General features: G+C 43.5%; 1 protein-coding gene across 1 annotated transcript in view; it reads right to left on the reverse strand.

Moving 5' to 3' along the window:
* CDC42SE2 (CDC42 small effector 2) overlaps window positions 1-3,197 on the reverse strand; it is a 121,435-nt gene extending 118,238 nt beyond the window's left edge. The window contains exon 1 of the mRNA XM_015408615.1: window positions 2,824-3,197. The gene's annotated coding sequence lies outside the window, so the exon portion shown is untranslated. The remainder of the gene's footprint in view (window positions 1-2,823) is intronic.
* Between the last annotated feature and the right edge of the window lie 14,880 nt (window positions 3,198-18,077).

Raw genomic sequence — 18,077 nt, forward strand, 5'->3', positions numbered from 1 at the left:
TTTATACATTGCATAGGATACAGAGGCGGGATGAGTGCATGCAGGGGTCGTTTCGTAGAAAAAGAGCTAGGGGAACTCATTAGCATAACTCATTAGCATATGCCACACCCCCTGACATCACCGTAAATGTGTCATAAGGCCACACCCCCTGACATCACCGGAAGTGTGTCATAAGGCCACACACCCCGCCCCCAACGGTCCCGGCCACCGCCGCCGGCCTTGCAGCTCCACTGCCGAGCCCCATGAGGGGCCCGGCGGTGGACCTGCAAGGCCAGCGGGAGTGCAAGGAAGCCCCGCGAAGGCCCTCCCCCCCATACATCACCCAGGGGAACTGTGATCCCCCACGATCCCCCCCAAAATGACCTCTGAGTGCATGTCAGGAAATGACTTGCTATCAAGGGAAGCTGAAAAAGCAGCCAACACAAAGCCAGGTGCAAGAAGAGAACCATACATGCTCAAAATTGTCATGTTTTAGCTTCTCTGGGAAGGCTCACTGGAAACATCTTAACATACCCTGCTACAGTGTAACTCCAGCATCATATTGTTGTAATCTTATGAATTACCATAGGTCAACAGCCAATTGCAAGTCTTTGTCTGCATTTTATAACATGGGTATGGTCACATCCGTATTCCCTCCATACCACATTAAGAGCATTGGGAAATGGATGCAGAAAGCACCATTCTGATGGTTGCACTGGATGAAAAAGCACCAATATATGTAATGATTTAACATTTTTATAATCTGCTTCTAGAAAAAGCACTGTTTTATGATACTCATTTTAAGCTGCTCAGTGTTTCATGCAGTTTTTATACTATACATAGAAGTTTAACATTGGGTTTTTAATGTCAGGTTTTTAATTGTTAACAATTTATAAGGTGTTTTATGTTTTCTGTGCTACCTTGAGAATGTTTTCAGTACAAAATTTTCTAAATAAATCAATCTCTTAGTTAAGCTTTGTTCAAAAATACATATACCCCCATAAATTAGTATGAATTCATATCTGCATCGTCAGTTTGGGAACAAATTTTAAAACAAATAAATCAAAACACTCATAGTTACCCAAGTTTACTATGTAAAGATGTTTCTTTAAAAAATAAAACTTTACTACTTAAACGTGTCTAGCTCAACACTATCAATGTAATTGCTTGTTAATTTTAAGCAGATTAACAGTCTCAAGCATTTCTTCAAGATTTTTCTGTGATGCAGGATCTAAAAATGGATAGATCTCTTTAATCAACTAGTAAAGAACAATTTGTTCCCAAAATCATATTCACATTAAAAAAAAAAAACTATGGAGCCAGACATACATTTTTCAGTCTAAAGAAATCAACAGTTTGGGTAGAATTTTCCATACAAAATTAGCCTAAAGCCAGATTTTAAAGTGTGGCAGAAGGTTGATGGTTTAATGTCAACTGGAAAAATGCACTGTAGTTCTAAACATATCTAAAGAACTTCATATACAAAATACAAGAATCAGATACAGCCTAACTCATGATTCTTACAGTGACAATGACACAATGCTAGGCAGTTTACCCATTTTAATACATTTCTACTACGAGCATAGTGTTTTGACAACTGCAAGCTTCAATAAAGGTAAAGGTTTCCCTATATCTTGCATAGGTTTGGGGTGGAGCCTGGGGGAGAGAAGAGGGACTGAAATATCTTACAGACATGTACAGGGAAAAACACCCTGCCTATATGTACTGTTGCCAGTGCTGCATTACAGAGTCCTTACCACACCCTCTCTTCCAAGGGGGGGGAAAAATATAGAAGCCTCCATTCGTCCTTGAGCCCAGGAAATACTGGCTCAGAACAACCAAGGAACTACCTGCCTTCATCTAATTTGCACTCAACCATCATATCCATCTAGAGGCAACATTTTAAAAAATTATTTACAATTGTTGTTGCTTTCTACTTCCAACAAGAGGAAGAAGCTCACTGCTAAAAGATTATTATTTCCAGTTTCTAAACAGCAATTCTTATGAGAGCATCTATATCCTCCTGAGGAAACTTGTCCTCTAGCCAGAATGGAGCAAATCTGGCATCTTGAGCTATTGCAAAAGAGAGATGGAGAGATAAAATAAAATGCAGTGATCATGATTCACTTGCCCTGTTTTCTTTAGTCCTCTAAAAGAAAAAGCCCAAAAGCACTTAATAAGCTGCTTAGCCATTTTGAGGAAGGGTATGAAAAATAGCTAATGTTCAAAAATTACGAACAGGGGTTTGTGCAATACCTCGGCATATGCGCTGACTGAGTCTTGCTTTCTGGAGAAGATGGCAGAGGTACAGCCACTATTCATAAACCACACGCTCCAGCTCCCGACATCATTACTGACCAGTTAAAGCACCACTACTCAACGCTTCCTATTTTCTCCGGCTTTTCCTCTTGCGGTTGCAATGCTTTTTGCGACTTTAGGTTGTAGCCAGGTTATTTCCCACTTCGCACCGCTCCTTTCACAAGGAAGGAAGGGCACTGCCATGTACCGGAGAATGGGTGCGAGAACAGATCCCCAGCATGGAGGGGCCGCGGGCGCCACAACGCTGTGCCCCTTCCCCCCAGATTTATTTATTGCTGATTTATTTTCTCGTGACGACAATATCCCCCTTCTCCTCCAGCCCCCCCCCCCACACCTTTTTGAGTCGCCTCCAGCTGGAAGGAGGCAGAGCGCGCCGTGCTATCGGCAGCCCTGGGGTCAGGCAGGCCGGGGGGGGGGATTCTCTGGGAAGAGGGCTCGCCCCCGTACATACACCGCCCCTAAGCAATGAAGTGCGAAATGGAGAAGCCGAGAGCAGCGCAGAGCCTCTGCCTGCCAGCCACTCACCTCCCCCTAAGGCCGCGTCCCTCTCCTTTGTTTGGCTTCCTCTTTGCTTGTTGCTGTCCCCTCTCGTCGGTTTGCGTTTCGGCTGCACGGTAAGCAAGTCCCCTCCTCGCAGCTCTGGGGATGGCGAGCCAGAGGCTGCTCCGAGCCTACTCTGGCTTGGGGGCTGCCGCCGCGCTCCCTCCCTTCCTTGCACTGAGCTCTGCAGCTACTAGTTAGCTCTGCCTTCCGCTCCGGCTCCGTAACAGGCGCCTTCCGCGCAGAAAGAGCTACCCGGGTGGTGGCAGATGGAAGCGGCGGCGGCGGCGGCTCCGGGTGACTGCCGTCCCTGCCTGAGCTCCCCGGTAGGAGGGCAGGGGCGGAACCTAAGCAAGGCCCTGACACAGAGAGAATGCCCCTAGAGAACTACAGAAGGGCTGGGATCGCCAGAGCGCTTCGGGGGACTAAAAGAGGGCCGCGCATGAGCAACGTGGGAGCCGAGAGGGAGAATGAGCAGCAAGCAGGGACTAGGAGGGCTCCAATCAACTGCACTGGGGCGGGGATGCTGTCAAATGGCAATGGCACCAAAGGATGGGAACAAGCAACAGACTATGGCATGTCTGCACGACGAACATTAAACAGGTTTAATTGGGCATCGCTTCCCCCACAGGATTCTGGGACTTGTAGTTTTAGACAAGGATTCAGAGAAACCTTCATTCCCCCATAAAGCTTCCTAAGCTTGTCGGCGGAAGCATGACTGCCACCGTATGCTGATTAGGTAGATATCATATGCCAAATTGCTTTCCTGCGGCAAAGCGTTGGCTTATTGGTTCCAATACACACCTTCCTCTCCACTTTGTTTTAGTCATTTACTGAAGGTGAAGTGGGCAGAATTATCCTATGAGGACTGGTTACCAACCTCCAGGTGGGGGCTGCAGATGTCCCAGAATTACAATTTATCTCCAGACGACAGAGGCCAGTTCCCCTGGAGAAAATGGCTACTTTGGAGGGTGGCCCCTATTGCATTATACCTTACTGAGGTCACAACCCTTCTCCAAACTCCATCCTCCCCTGACTCTGCGCACAAAATCTCCAGGAATTTCCCAGTCCAGAGCTGGCAACCCTAGCTATGAAAATCTAGACTGGATCACTTCCTTCAGCAGGTCTGTCTCTTGACCAGTCTTCCTTGCACTCCGGTCTCTTATGTCACAGCTTGTCCAGTCCTTCAGCTCTCCAAGAGTGCCATCTCACTTCCTTTATCTTTTTTTTCAGACCACATCCCCTTCGTTTACCTCTGAGTTCTTCTGTTCACCACTCTGCACCCTTCAATTTTTTTAAATTTTTATCAGTGACAAAACATCAATAACAGAATATGAACAAAACTTCAAAAACAACAGAGTTGAAAACCTGTACTACAAGGCAGTCTTCAATACTACCTTATACAAAACTTAATCGTTACATTAATGAAATAAATTTGAAATAATTATGATTTCTTTTAGGATTGACTGATTTAATCTTCTTGCAGTCCGAGGGATTCTCAAGAGTCTTCTCCACATTACTTTTTTAGCTACCAATAATATGTTGCAATTTTTTTATTATTAAATGACGGGAATGTCTAAGGCCAAACGTTCAACAGTATTAAGTGTATTGTAAAAGGAATTATATGCCCAGTGATATAAGTTATTTGTTGCAATATATCTTTCCAAAACTTAAGAACTATTGGGCAAAACCTCCAACAATGAATGTATGTTCCTTCCCCTCCATATCCTCGCCAGCAATGAGTTTATATGCACTATTTTAGTTGGTGTGGAATACCATCGGGTGATAAATTTATATGTCTGGCATGGAGGGAATGAGAGGGCCAAATACTTTCCCAAGTTTGATCTGTTAAAGAATTCTCATAATCACACATCCAGGCTTTCTGAAACAATAATGACGTGGATCTGCCATAGCAAAGTAAAAAATTATAAATTTTCGAAATCAATGTTCTTACTTAAGGTTTCCCTACCTCTGAGCTCCCTACATGCTAGGACTTTTCCCCAGTCTCAGATTGCCTCTTTGTGAGGTACAAATCTCAGCAAAATGAAAATGTTACTTTCTCTAAAAAAAAAGCTGTATTGCATACTGTTTACTTCTCTGAGCAACTGAAATGTATATAATTACCAGGGGTCATTTCGTAGAAAAAGAGCTAGGGGGACTCATTAGCATAACTCATTAGCATATGCCACACACCCTGACATCACCGGAAGTGTGTCCTCCCCACAGCCGGCGGCGACCTCCAGCGGGCACCAGCAGGGAGCTCCAGGCCCCGCCCTCCCGCACCATAACGTTTATATATCCCTTTTGGAGAAATGATTACTGGTGCCTTGTATCTCACAACAAGTAATAGGAATAATGTCATGAAATGCCCTAGGAACTTTCTTTGATGGTTTCACACCTTTCTGGTTCCTTCTTTTCGCTTTCCTTCCAAACTCCTCATTCTCTAATCTGCCCTTCATGCTGCTTTTACCATGCAGTCCTATGCAGAATTAATTCTAAACCCACCAAAATACACTGAAGATTGTATTATTAATGTCATTGAGTGATCTGCTCTGATATCACAGAGTGGTAACAGAATCACAGCCACGGAATGGTTTCTGATATTTCCAGTGAAAAGCTACTGGCAGAGACAGGGTTTTAGATCACACTTGTTGCTTATGGTACATAATTTCTCTGGAATAGCTGACATCATATGGTTATGTAGTCACTCACAAACAATACCTTAATTCCATTAATTCCAGAGGGGCAGCCCTGTTAGTCTTTTACTGAAAAACAAAAGTGACTGGCAGAGACAGGGTTTTAGATCACACTTGTTGCTTATGGTACATAATTTCTCTGGAATAGCTGACATCATATGGTCATGTAGTCACAAACAATACCTTAATTCCATTAATTCCAGAGGGGCAGCCCTGTTAGTCTTTTACTGAAAAACAAAAGTGAATCAATAAGGAAGACAGAAAAGAAAATGGATTTACCAAAACGGTTGTACATTTGCATTACAGATTGACTTAAGGAAAAGACAATTTAACCTTAATGCCTAAACCACCCTTTGATATTCTTGCATCTGTTTATCTATTCAAATAATTAATACCTTGAATTTGAGAAAGACTTTTGCTTACTTTGCCAGAGGGTGAGCCAGGGAGAAGATGCCTAGCTCTAGAGCTATTACAGGAAGTTAGATGAGCAGGATTCTCCCCTAAGCTTTTAGGTGTCAGATGCACCAGCAGTTATGAGGGAGAAGAAATGAATCTGCACCACCATAAGCCCCTCAAGACTTTTGCTTCCCACTCTGCAGCCTCAGCTCCCACTTACCCCCTTGGCTACTAGAGCATTTGGATGTGCTTGGCAGAGTAAGAGAGCAGCAAAGTGTCCCCTGGCGCAGGGATCCTGAACAAGGGGGAAAACATTCCAACCAGATTCAGATAGTTGTATTTATTGCTCAGTCACTTATGCAGCTTGACTCTAATTAGCCCCTCTTGGCAATTAACACCCCCTCTACCTATAGGTAACATTTGAGGAAATCTGTTTCAATGTATCTGAAGGAGTGTGCATCTACACATGCTAAGTGTCAAAGTTCTGGCTTATACCCAAAATCAAACTTTTTTGGTTTTGGGGATGCTACTGGACTCAAACTCAGTTCTCACATCTGTTCGTTAACTCTTATATATATGCTAATTTTCTGCTATTCACAGATTTTACCAACCACCTTAATGCAATCTCAGCTATAATTGCCCAGTTACTTATGCTTCTTGACTCTAACTAGCCCTTCTTGACAACTACCCCCGTACCCATATGTAATGGCTGAAGAAGTTTTGTTTCACTGTATCTAAAAAAGTGTACATGCACACAAAAGCTTATACCTTGAATACAACGTTGTCAGTCTTAAAGGTGCCACTGGACTCAAACTTTGTTCCTTATCATTCTGACCAAGCAATCCTGCTCCTTCTTCCTCTGGATTAGAACTGGAAATTTGGGGGCTGTACTCCCAGTCGCTAGTGCAATTTAGAAATGTTTCCCCATTCATAACTGTCATGAGATGCAGCTTAGGAAAATGTATTGGGGTATCTAAATTGATACTTCAAAAATATCATCTCTATTTTTGGGTCAGATCTCTTGTTTCTTGCAAATATTGTATATAATTATTGTGTGATCTAAAACCCCATCTAGTTCCAGATTGTGTTTGTGGGGGGATAATTTTTTTGTGGGGTTGTGATGGACTATGCTTTAAAAGCTTTTAAGTGCTGTATAAACATGTGAAATACCTCATAGAGCCAGAGAGCCTTTGAGTGACAAGGCTGCTCAAAAGGATTTCATTGGATAGTCTCAGTTAAGTAGAAAGAGGTGAGAACTGACTGTGAAAGAGAACTCAGTTTAGCACTGACTCAGGACTGGGAAGGTAGGAAGGAAGGTTGGGAGGATCGCTGAAGAGCCAGAAAAGAGACAGAGCTTCTAGTTAGAGAAGTAATTCCCTCCCAGTTGGAGTGACCCTAGCATGTTTAGAGAAGGATTTTGGGTACATGGTAGTGTGTCCCTGCCTTCAGAAACCTGAAGAGTCAGTTAATCTCAAGAATTTGTACTGGAGTATCTAGCAGACAATGAAATCAAAGCTTCTCATCTCCAAAATTATTTGTGAAAAGCTTAAAACTCTTACTTTCTGGAAACATATGAACTGGAGTTTGTGAAACTACTAAGATACCTCAGAGTTATTATTGATGATTATTGAGAGCCAGTTTGGTGCAGTGGTCAAGTGCGTGGACTCTAATCTGGGAGAGCCGGGTTTGACTCCCCACTCCTTCGCTTGCAATTGCTGGATGACTTTGGACAAGCCATAGTTCTGGCACAGCTGTTCTTGAAAAAGAGCAGTTTCTGTCAGAGTTCTCTCAGCCCCACCTACCTCACAGGGTGTCTGTTGTGGGGAAGGAAAGGGAAAGGAGTTTGTAATCTGCTCTGAGACTCCCTTGGGTAGTGAAGGGCGGGGTATAAATCCAATCTCTTCTTCTTCTCAGACATTTTACCCCTGATATCACCTGACCTTTCTCCCTCTATGTTGAATAAAATATTTTGTTTATTTTTGAACATTCAAAAGCCTCTCGTGCCATTTTCAGAAGTATAAGTTAAGGAGGTATCTCTTCCTTGTCTCAAGTCCCAAGACTGAGCCAGCACTAAAATATAATAATGTGACAGGGTGAGACAGCCACAATCCTTCAGATAAGAAGAAAATAGATAAAAGGGGCTGCCCAGCCATGAAGGAGGGAAAAAATGAAGGAATGATCATGTGTGTGAGGGACGGAAGAGGACAAGATCACCATAAGTGCCTTAAAGACCAACAAGTTTTCCAGGGTATAAACTTTTGAGAGTCAAAGCTGTCTCTGTCAGATATGACAGAAAAACTCCCTCTGCTCTTAGATAAAGTACAAAAACTTAATGAAGGGCAGAGGTCATTTCGGGGGGGAACGTAGGGGAACACAGTTCCCCCGGGTGAGGTGCAGGGGGCGGGGCACATGACGAAGCCCCGCCCCCTGCTTCCGGCCGCCCCACTTCCAGCCCTCATTCAGCCAGGAGGAGGCAGGAGAAGAAGGAGGGTAAGTTGCTTCCTCCCCGCCTCTCCCCACCCCTGCCTGCCTGGGGCCAGGGAGGGCCTTGGCAGGGCTTCCTCGCACTCCTGCTGGCCTTGCAGGTCCACAGCCGGGCCCCTGATGTCAGGGGGTGTGGCATATGCTAATCAGTTATGCTAATGAGTTCCCCTAGCTCTTTTTCTACGAAATGACCCCTGATTAAGGGTATCAGCTGGGCTCAATGACTGTCCCTTCAATGAGGGAAGTGAAATCTGCGGGGGGGAAAGGGCTTTTTCTGCGGTGATCCCACTCCTATGGAATCAGCTGCCCAGTGAGTTTAGGACAAAGACATCATTGCCACTCTTCAGGCAATGATATGAAGTATTTTTATGAGTGCCTTTTATTAAATTTCTGGAATTTTAGTCTTTAACTTTTAAAACTTATTTATATAATTGTTTTGTTGGAAGCCACTTTCAGTTTCAAGAAGAGCAGTATACTGATATCTTAAATACATAAACAAAGGACAAAATATATTTGCAATCCAATTTCTAATAGGAAAATTATTATTAACTTTAATCTGCAATCCTAAAGACACTTTCCCAGGAGCAATCCCTACAGAATAACATGAGATTTACTTCTTAGTAGACCAGCTTAGGACTGGTCCTTTAGTGAAATCATTAATCAAAATTTCCTGTAATACCTTAATCTTAAGGTTTTTCAAAAATAGTAAAACTATTCTTTTCTATGAGCTTGCTTGATATAAACAGTGACAAAGCTTAATATCAAATGGAAATTATTTTTGTGAAAATGCTTTTCAATGTAGATATTGTAGGTGAGCTTCGCAAATCTGACTCTGATCTCAGATATCTTAGACAATGTCCTTCTGTTCTTCAAATCACTACTTTTTAATGCTTCATCCCTTTCACAGGTTGCTGACCATAACTATAAATAAATAAATGCTTCATCCCTCCTTTTTTAACCAAGTTAATTTACCTAATTGGACTTGGATATTTAATTTATTAAGCTACAAATTTAATTGATGGAGAAGCAGGACCAGAAACCTTCTTGCAGATCTACTTTGGCCTTTATGCAGGTTTCTTAATTATTTGATTGCCAGTAGCATTCACAGCAATCGGTGACTCAGACATTGTTGGAATTGTTATGCGTAGCTCTTGTTCTGTTTTAATTTTGATTATTTTACTTCCAGCTACAAAATGGAGAGATTCTCTTCTGGAGGACAGGGGGAATCAGTGCCAGCTAAGGCAATGGTTCTCCAAATGCCATGCTGGGTAGCTCTGGCTCTACTTCTTTGTCTAGGAAACCTCATGGTAGTGGTTACAAAATGCCTGGGAAATGATTCAGTGAGGAGAGCCACTTCTTAACAACCACAGTGCTAGAGTTTAGTGAATCATTTCAGCATACATAGACAAACACATTTTATTCAGTATCAGACTTGTCACAGAGCAAAGTTCATTCTTGGGTGTAACTCAATAATCTACAATGATATTCATAAGTAAACATTAGGTTTTTCCTGAAAGACTATATTACAACCAGAGACACATTTTCAAAACATCCACGATGTTTAAACTGAAAACAGCATGGACTTCAAGAGGTAAACCTTCCTAACCCCTTCCCACCAACTCAGTACTTTTCTCTAAAGTTCAGAGTCCTGTTAATTCTGCTCCTTGACTCCCAAGTCCTACAATGCAGAGTAGACAACGTGAGGACACAAAAGCTTATACCTAGGGCTCTTTTTGTAGAAAAAGCCCAGCAGGAACTCATTAGCATTATAGGCCACACCCAACAGCAAGAACCCATTAGCATATTGGGCCACACCCCTGACAGCACAGCTCATTAGCACATTAGGCCGCACCCCCATGTTACCAGAAGTGTGGTTATCCAACTACACCCACCTTTTGCTTGTTATTCTGTTTACCTTGTTTGTTGTCAAAACTCAGGGCTTTTTTGTAGCAGGAACTCCTTTGCATGTTAGGCCACACACCCCTAATGTAGCCAATCCTAATGAGTTCCTGCTGTTGGGTGTGGCCTATTATGCTAATGAGTTCCTGCTGGGTGTGGCCAACTTGGGAGCCAGCTGGAACTCCGTTCCTGTGCGTTCCTGCCCAAAAATAGCCCTGCTTATACCTAGAATAAAACCACTGGACTCAAACTTTGTTCTGCTGCTTCAGACCAACATGGCTACCCACCTGAATACAGATACAGTTTGTCATGCAGGGGTGAGAAGAATTAACAGTGCATTCCTAAATATAGTTACACCAACTGAAGACAATGGGTTAGAAATTTGCTTAGGGTATTATTGTATGTCTGCTATAATACCCTCCTATATGAAAGATATAGAAGCCTTTTGGCCAAGCAATGAGGTGGACAGTAGGTACATGTTACCATGTTACCATGTCCAAGGGGACCCAGGCCAGTCTGCAAGCCCTTTAACATAGTCTATTTTTGTTGTTTCAGAAATTAAAACAAATTCCAACATGGCTCATGAGATGATATATTCGGGCAGGGGTCGTTTCGTAGAAAAAGAGCTAGGGGAACTCATTAGCATTTATCATTAGCATATGCCACACCCCCTGACATCAGGGGCCCGGCGGTGGACCTGCAAGGCCAGCAGGAGTGCGAGGAAGCCCCGCCAAGGCCCTCCCTGGCCCCAGGCAGGCAGGGGTGGGGAGAGGCGGGGAGGAAGCAACTTACCCTCCCTCTTCTCCTGCCTCCTCCTGGCTGAATGAGGGCCGGAAGCGGGGCGGCTGGAAGCAGGGGGCGGGGCTTCATCATGTGCCCGCCCCCCCGCACCTCACCCGGGAGAACTGCGTTCCCCCGCGTTCCCCCCCGAAGTGACCTCTGTGTTCATAAGTTGTGTATGTATACAGTGGGACCAAATGAAGGATGCTGAGCCTTGCTGCTATGTTGTAGATCAGAGGGTTCTGGTCTACATATTTGGTTCAGACAGGTCACTGACCAAGTCTGTTGTGTGAAACAACAGCATGTCCTTGAATATACCCAGTGCTTCTCTTCAGCTAAGCACTGGAGGGAAACATTGGTAAGTATTTCCCACTGAGGAAATCCTGATCAGCTTCAGGGTAGTTTCTTGCAACAAAGCTTAACAGTAGCCATTCCTCTGTTGCAACTGATGACCTGCAGCATTTTAGTGAGTAAATTACTACGTATATGATTGTGAAATCCAAGCCCAATATCAGAATTGGTAGAGGATCATTAAGCTATGTCAGTTGTTTAATTCAGTTTCATAGAAGACTGACGACCATTCACTGGATTGCTATTTGCCAATACTCATGTTCAGGGCTTGTTTTGTAGAAAAACCCCAGCAGGAACTCATTAGCCTAATAGGCCATACCCAACAGCAGGAACTCATTAGCATTAGCATATTAGGCCACACCCTGACAGCACAGCTCATTCGCATATTAGGCCACACTCCCATGTTACCAGAAGTGTGGTCACCCAGCCACACCCACCTTTTGCTTCTTATTCTCTTTACCCTTCACTACCTGGAGTCTCAGAGCAGCTTAAAATCTTTTTTCCCTTCCCTTCCCCACAACAGACACCCTGTGAGGTAGGTGGGGCTGAGAGAGCTCTGAGAGAACTGCTCTTGAGAGAACAGCTCTGAGAGAACTCATGACTGACCCAAGGTCTCACTGGCAGCTGCATGTAGAGGAATGGGGAATCAAACCCCGTTCTTCCAGATTAGAGTTCGTGCTCTTAACCACCACACCAAACTGGCTCACCAAACTGGAGAATAGTAATGTACTTAGAAGCTTGTTGTGCGATGCATTGAATACTGTCCATATCAGCATATTTATAGATTGGTTGTAAATAGGGCCATAGCCAGCAAGGGGCAAAGCAGGTGGCACCCCCTATCAAATCAGGGGTGTCCCCTGTCGCAGCGCTTCCACATCGGGCCAGGGAGCTGACCTTCTGTGGCCATGGAGAAGCTCCCTGCTGGTGTCACATGACACCAACAACCAGCAGCGAGCTCCTCCCCCATTGGGTGCTTCACCACAGAGGCAAGGAGGTGTGCTGGGTCCTGGGGCTTTCCTTGTTTGGCTGCCCGGCTCAATCCTGCCAGTGCTGCCTCCACCTTGATCTCCCCAGCCTAAGATGGACTTGCTCTTAAGGCAGACAACCTCCTGGTCATGTTTTGACTGCTTTTAAAGTGGATCCTTTGGAGATGGATCAATAATACTTTTTTGGGGGTGGTTCTCTCTCTCTCTCTCTCGCCTCTCCCTCCCCAGCTGCCTTAACTCAATTAACTGAGGTAATGTTACTCTGTTAATTAAATTAGTTCTCCCAGCTGGTGCTCACCCAACCCAGCACCCCAGTGCCCACCCCCCCGGAAAAATTTCAAGCAAGTTGTAAAAAACTGAACTTACAAACAACAAAAATATAATTGTAAATTGCATTAAAAGATTTAAACACTGAAAAGGGAAGAACACCATCTGCCGATCTGCCTGGTTGTGCCCAAAGGCATTTGCTGGTGGAGGAGCGGATGGGGAAGAGCTGTTATGATGTTCTATGGCACCTGCATGACATTTAGCAGACTCTGTTGTCCTTCTGCTTCACAGGTATTTAAGGCCTAGGCATCCAGAGGCATGAGCCCTTGGGTGTGAGTTTGAGGGCTGGAGCCAAAGGTTGTTTGTTTTTCCACTCTTAGCCTGAGGGTCACACTCAACCTCAAGCTGACAGGAAGATCAGTCAGGAGAGAGAGGAAGATCTGCTCCTGAGTCAGAAGTCCCTCCCCACCGCCCTCTTTTTTATTTATATGATATTTTCTGGTTTATATTGTAAGCTGCTTTGAGTCTCCACTGGGAGCAGAAGTAGGATACAATGGAAACAGCTGGGACATTATACTGAGAAATGCTAAGGAAAAGGATTGTGCACGAGCATGCTTATTTAGAACAAAACTGCATATTCAGTGGCTGGAGGAGGCTCAGCTTTTCTACACTAACCTCTTTTCCCTCTATAACCTCTCCTTCCAACAGCTTTTTAAGATCAAACTAGGCACTGCCATTCAAGTCAGGTAAAGTAGCTAGGGAAGGGGTTACAGATAGGGTTGCCAGCTCTGGGTTGGGAAATACCTGTAGATTTGGGGGGGGGGCGGAGCCTGATTGGGGGATTGGGAAGGGGAGGGACTTCGATGGGGTATAATGCCATACCATCTACCTTCAAAAATGGCCATTTTCTCCAGGTGAACTGATCTCTGTCACCTGGAAATAAGTTGTAATAGCAGAAGATCTCCAGCCACCACCTGGAGGTTGGCAACCCTAGTTACAGAGGAAAAGGGGAAATGTTTCACTTCTCCCCTCCCAACTGCTGTTTCTCCACTACAAATATTCCCCTCTGCTGCTTTGTATATCCACAGCAAATACAGAGTTGGGAATTCTGTGCTTGATATCATACATACAATTTGATCCAACCACACAGGTGAACCAGACAATTGGTTAGGGTGGCAGATAGGGCTTTCAGCCTCCAGGTGGAGCCTGGATATCTCCAGGATTTACATCGGATCTCCAGGTGACAGATATTAGTTTTCCTGGAACAAATTGCAGCTTGGGGGGGGGGTGGACTCTATGGCATTGTACCCTGCTCTTCCCTTCCTTCCCCAAACCCTGTCCTGCCCATGGTCCTCCCACGAATCTCCAGGAATTTCTCAACTTGGAGTTGGCAACCCTAGTGGCATACCTTAAGAGAAACCAAATTACACAGGATTTAATCTATTTTCTCTGTTTAAAAACATATTAGTATGTTATCTGATACAAATGAAAGTATGAAATATAGAATGGGGAGCACCAAAATCATAGTTCACCTAGGACACCAAAAATCCTTGGGCCAGACTTTTGTTGTCTAGCCCTTAAAAATAAGTTCTTTTGAAAGCAATAGGACTGGCTGCCAAGTAAATGAGTATAGGATAGAGGTGAAGCTGAATTTTGACAGCTGTTTTGTGTATTTGTGACAAGCAAACCTGCAAAGTCCTCATCTTTGCAGAAGTTTCTGTTTTGTTATGCCCATCCCCCCATTAAAATTAAAGACACTGAAAAATCTGCCCCAGAGCCTCTTTCTAGATCCCGTTGTATTGCTTTCACAACGGGCTTTACTGCTAGTATTTATATAAATGACACCTATATGGCATGTATTGCATTAAAATAATGTATAAAACTATAGAATAAATAGGAATAAAAACAATATTGAGGTTAAAAGGGTAGGCTGAGCAGTAGAACACATGCCTCGCAAGGCAAGAGTTTGAATGCCTGGTATCTCCAATTAAAAGAGTAAAGTAGAAGGCAACATGAAAGACCTTTACTTGAGATGTTGGAGAGTTGCATGCCAGTCAGAGTAAGCAATACTGACCGACCATGACAGTACAGGTACAACAGTTTCATGTGACAATGACAACATATGAAATCAAAAAGAAACTAGAACAGTATCAGTTCATCCCTAGGGTCAGATTTAGGTGCTTCCCTCAGACCTTAATCACAGGATGTTCAATGTTGCTGACTTTCTAATTGGCTTTCAGTGTGACTGGATTTGGTGTGCATATGGCAGAAAGTGGATATTTGACTAGGCTGCTAATAAAATATAAATTACTGTAAATTCCACACCTTCCACATCATGAGTGAATAGCAGCAAATTTAATTTTAAAAATCCTCCTTGGTTGTTACTGTGCTCCCTTTATTGTATCAGTAAGCTTGTTGCAAATGGTCTGTGTATTTGATTTACTAGCTATGTTGCTATCAAGAGAGAAATAACTGCATGGGTGTGAGAGAGATGATTGTCTTTATAAGGCCATAAGCTGTTAGTGGTTTCAGGCTGTACATTTAAAAAAAAAAAAAAAACAGCTTTCATTTCAAGGCTTCCTTTCCCCAGAAAAAAGTGAAGTACAAAATAGTATGTGATTTTGTGCTGAAAGTAACTGCATTTCAGTAGTACTATCTGCCACAGACTCTTTGGTCCCTTCTGCATTTGCCTGCGACTCTGGATGTTTAAGTCCATGGCAAAACAGCATCCAAATTAACTGGGGCAACAGCAGACTGAAACCGAGCTGACCACTGAAGGGACGTAATGTAATGCAGAAGGGGGGGAGTGGAATAAAAAGAAGGTTGAACTTGATTTTAGTGCAGAATGGGGGGAAAAACCTGGATTAAAAAGAAGGTTGAATTCAGTTTTAGTGCAGAATGGCTTAGAGGACACAGCAGTGAACATCATGAAAATGATACTTTTCTTTAAGATGTGATTCTCGATAGAGGTAGTCTTCTCTTAAAACACAAGAGATAGTAATGAGTGAGAAAGGTATTCATATTATGAAAGTAGAATGGACAGATGGAGTCAGCATTTGAATTGGCTAAATGATAGTTTAGTAGGAATGCCTCCTACTCACTGGCCTGTATTTCATACTGCTGTAAGAATTCAGTTTCAATTTCAGCTTCCATCTCCCCAATGTTGGAGTGGGGGGACTATTTGCCTTCTTCCCTACCTGTTCCAGCATAAAGGAAACAAACAAACAAACAAAAAATGTAACGAGGAGTTTGGGCTAGCAAAATCAGAACATAAGAAGAGCCCTGCTGGACCAGACCAATGGTCCCTTCTGATCCAACATCCTGTCTCACACAGTGGCCAACCAGTTCTTCTGGATGGCCAACAACAGGGAATAGAGGCCGAGGCCTTCCCCTGTCGTTGCCTCATGGCTCTGGGATTCAGAAGCTTAGTGCCTCTGAATGTGGAGGTTCCCCATAGTCACCATGGCTAGTAGGCACTGATAGACATCCTCCATGGATCTATCTAATCCCCTATTAAAGCTGTTTATTCCTGTGGCCATCACTACATCCTCTGGCAGTGAATCCCACATGTTAATCACTCTCTGTGTAAAGTAGTATTTCCTCTTGTCCATCCTGAACCTACTGCCCATCAGCTTCATTGGATGCCCTCGAGTTCTAGTATTTTGGGAGAGGGAGAAAAGTTTCTCTTTGTCAACTCTCTCCATTCCATACATAATTTTATAAATCTCTATCATGCCCCCCCTTAGTCGCCTCTTTTCTAAACTGAAAAGCCTTTTCTCATAGGGAAGGTGCTCCAACCCTTGAATCATCTTGGTTCCCCCTCCTCTGCACTTTTTCCAGCTCTGCAATGTCCTTTTTGAGATATGATGACCAGAACTGTACACAGTATTACAAATGAGGCCGCACCATAGAGCTATCCAGGGGCATTACAATATTGGCCATTTTATTCCCTTTCCTAATAATCCCTATCACAGAGTTTGCCCTTTTCACATTCATTGAGTTATACAATACAACCCCAAGATCTTGTCCCCTCAGCGAGTTCAGACCCAAGAAATGAACCATTCACATGTACAGTACACAAGAAGAGACTTCTTGCTGCAGATTGACACAGCTAGAAGCCACTACAGGCAAGGCTTTCCACATATCGGCTGCAAACTAAAACTGTCATCTGTACTAGGACTAGGATTAGAGAAATCTGAATAAACATAGCATATTCATGATACAGAGTGCAGATACAATGCAGAAAAGTGGTATGCCATCAAGAGAAAACAATGCAGTGACAGCAAGATAATAGGTGCCACAAAGAATTAATAGATCCTGCACGTGGTGATATAATCCAGAGTCCCTTTCTAAACTTCAGAAGGTTGGAAGCCTTTTTTTTACCTTATAAGGAAGATGTGGGATAACTGGTTGGTAGGAAATGGTTAGCTCTTTTTGTGTCCACCAGTTGTCTTTTGTCAAGGCACCCTCTAAGCTATTTTGTTGAGTTTCCTCTCTCCAAAACCAGATCAAGTAAAACATGGGTTTAGGAATATGTGTTTGCCAAGGCAACCTACTGACTGACCTTCATTCATGGAACTTTTACTTCCTGTTTCAGCCTAGTATATCAGTTGAAGTTGGCCTACTATTGCTCTGCCTCACTTTTCGCTCCACTTTGGCTTGTATACTGTGATATCTTTTCTAGCACCTTTATGGATTCACCCATTGTAGTTTTAGCCAAATTGCCTTATTTAATAATAGAAGTGGGAAATTATGAGTATTAAATGTCAATAGGCATTAAATATGGGACCACGTGTATATGGAGTTGGATTTCCCAGAGCCCAGAAATAGACGCTGAGGCTAGATTTACTAAAGCAGTGATTTCTATACTAAAGGATTCTCACACATACAAATATAAAATCAAGCATATACACAAACAACCCAAATCTAGGAATTCAGAGAAAAGTACAGAGATGTTTGCATTAGCAGGAAGTATCGTTGGTGGGGTGATATTTTACCTGTCTGGCAAGGCAAGTTGAATCTGCAGCAGAAAAGGGATAAAATTATGGGAAGAGGATCATGAGTTGACCAGCAACACGTGTGGTAGGTTCCAAACAGCACTACTAAGAATGGGACCAACAAGATAGGGTGGGGTTACGAAAGGTAAAAGCAAGAGAGAGAGCAATGGCCGGATGCTCTCTATTTATTCCTAAAATGTGACCTGAGGCAGTTGCCTGTTGTCACATGTTCCCCAGGAAATATTAGCCAAAAACGTAAACTATGAATAGGGCAGAAAAGGGATTAATGGTTGGACAATTGCAGGTAATGGCTCAGCTAGGAGTGACCCCTCTTCGGAGAATGGGAAAGACAAAGGAGAAAAGGAAGAGAGCCAGTCAGGTTG

This window comes from Gekko japonicus, unplaced genomic scaffold (assembly GCF_001447785.1).
Source record: "Gekko japonicus isolate JY-2015 unplaced genomic scaffold, Gekko_japonicus_V1.1 scaffold1753, whole genome shotgun sequence".
Lineage (NCBI taxonomy): Eukaryota > Metazoa > Chordata > Lepidosauria > Squamata > Gekkonidae > Gekko > Gekko japonicus.